This window comes from Sinocyclocheilus rhinocerous, unplaced genomic scaffold, assembly GCF_001515625.1.
Source record: "Sinocyclocheilus rhinocerous isolate Xijiao unplaced genomic scaffold, SAMN03320098_v1.1 scaffold2485, whole genome shotgun sequence".
Lineage (NCBI taxonomy): Eukaryota > Metazoa > Chordata > Actinopteri > Cypriniformes > Cyprinidae > Sinocyclocheilus > Sinocyclocheilus rhinocerous.
Genome location: NW_015637155.1, coordinates 75,463 through 78,393, shown reverse-complemented (window position 1 = coordinate 78,393; position 2,931 = coordinate 75,463).

Below are 2,931 nucleotides of genomic sequence, written 5' to 3'. Positions count from 1 at the left end.
TATATAAGTTTAAGTGTCTGCAAGTGTTTTTAGAATCATGAATTTTAACTATATACTATACTAGGCCTGTCATTCAATTAAAATGAACATTTTTGGTCTAATTAATAACATGATATGCCAATTGATGAATTTAGCTAATAACAATCAACTGCATATCAAAATTATTGGAGAAAAGCTCTAAAATGAAGATAATTTAAAGATGAATTATCATGGCAGACGAGTAAAGCACTGAGTAGTCATGACAAAAAGTGTTTTCAGAATTATTAATATATTGTTTATGCTTTTCAGGTTTAGTGGCCTCATGATTTCAAGGGCTAAAACACATAGCGATCAATTCATATGATATTTCTCATTAAAACTATTGTGTTTCTTTCAGAAAAGCAGTTGTGCAGCACCTCAAAAAGACTTCAGCAGCGTAAATGTTTATTATAACGAGCGATCTATTGTTGTTGGACATTTAAGGGCCATATCCAGGGGCCGAAAGTTTGAGACCCCTGACAGAGAACATGCAGACACTGAACCAACAATCAGGAAATACAACAACCATATCAGAAACAACAATCATGCCAACATACCCATGTTGATTTGGTCATTGGTTTGTGTGAGTTGTTTTCATGTAGAGTGTTAAAGTTTATCTCAGACCTCTTGAAATCAAGCTTAATCTAAAGTATGTGGCTTTGCTTGATTCCAAGTGCATTGGCATTCCAAATGTTTACAGCACTAAACAATCAGATCTCCATCAGTAGTCTAGTCACGCCATCAAACAGGGAGCAGGAAATTCACTATTAAAATGTTAGGCGTTATTCCGATTTTTTAATAAATTACTATAGACAAAAGTTTCATTTCATCCTTCAAGTTTGCCAAAACAAAAGGAAAATCCACATTAATCCACTTTACTGTTTAATGGAAGTTTATGGGGCTTATATATTATTTGTTATATTTACTTATATTTTTGTTAGAGCACTGACATACAATCTTCGCTATAAAAATATTTTATATTTGATTTGTAAAGCTGTCTAAACTGCCCATTCGAGGTGGGATCACTAGTCTATGAATATAAGGTTAAATGTATAGTTGTAAACAGCGCAAACAGTGATTATTTAATGAGGATATGGCAACATGGTCAATCTACAGTAATTATATGTTCTGTTCATTAAGTTTCATAGTGTAGATGCAGACGAATATACCTGCCACTTTATCAATGAATTGTGTTTTTGTTCATTATCGCATTACTAGCTTTTCACTTGACCAATATTTATTATGTGAAAATAATTTGAAAGCTACATGCTTTTTAATGTATTATTTACTTATAATTATTATTAGCATTAATACTTAACTAATTTGATTTAACATTAAATGTTTTTCCAAATGAAATTTACTGGTATTTGTACTATGTGACTACAAAATTTTTGGTATCGTGACAACAACAGTATTATTTAGTAATATTTAACCCATTAATTCTCAGCTAGTGAAGTCTGGGATAAGTTCTCCGTGTCATTAGAGTCTAGGGCTGGACAATAATTCAATATCAATATGTATCGCGATATATTTTTTTTCAATAACGGTGATATGATTTTTAAACACATTTCCGATATACATTACCAGTTTCCCATACATTGATTTATTTGTGCCGTTTGACTTCGTTGAATAAACATGAGCACTGCACGTTTCAAAATCATAACATGGCGCGGGTGTTTTATATGAATGTATTTCTGAAGGGAATTGACTGTCTTCAGAAAAGTTTCGATGGCATTTTCATTTTATCTGATAAAGAAGCGTTCATGAGCGGAGCTGCTTTGATTACAGCCATTACTGGGGAAACCGCTAGTTTTATCACTCTAAAAGCGCCTCCTGCTGGCAGGGAATGAGTTTTCATTTTAAATAAGCCCGTCTCCAGCAACATTTCCAGTTTTTGTTGTTGTTCAATTTTTTTGTTTTCTGCAGCGACTCGGAGCACTTTTCATACCCTTTTTTCTGGCTGAAGCACATTTGTTTCAGTCTATAAGAATAATATATATAACCTACCAGTCAAAAGTTTTTGAACAGTAAGATTTTTTTTGTTTTTTAAAGAAGTCTCTTCTGTTCACCAAGGCTGCATTTGTTTAATCCAAAGTACAGCAAAAGCAGTAATGTTGTGAAATATTTTTAAAATATTTAAAATAACTATTTTCTATGTGAATCTCTGTTAAGCTGTAATTGATTTCTGTGATGTGCAGCTGTATTTTCAGCATCATTACTCCAGTCTTCAGTGTCACATGATCTTCAGAAATCATTCTAATATGCTGATTTGCTGCTCAAGAAACATTTCTGATTATTATATTATTATCAATATTTAAAACAGTTGAGTACATTTTTTAAGGATTCTTTAATGAATAGAAAGATCCAAAGATCAGTATTTATCTGAAATAAAAAGCTTTTGTAACATTATACACTCCACCATTCAAAAGCTTGCAGTCAGAATAAATCACAGGAATAAATTAAAATTTTAAATATATTTAAATAGAAAACAGTGATTTTAAATAGTAAAAATATTTCAAAATTTTACTTTTTTGCTGTAGTTTGGATCAAATAAATTGGTGAACAGAAGAGACTTATTTAAAATCATTACAAATCTTACTGTTCAAAAACTGGTAGTGACTGGTAGTGTACAGGCAACTTTAATTTTTCTCTTATTTCTAGCTTTTAATTGGCTAAGAAATCAAATAAACTGCTGGACAATAACCAATAATAATGATTTGTTTATATACTACAAACACTTTTTATCACATAAGGCAGAATAGTTTCAATACTGTAATGAATGCTATGTAAATTAGCACTGCATTGTTCATGTACTTTATTTATTACCTGGAGATGACTTTACAAACACAAATAAACCATATATTGTCGCAATCATATGTTTAATGTCTTCATGTTTCCAAACGTTTCTGTTTT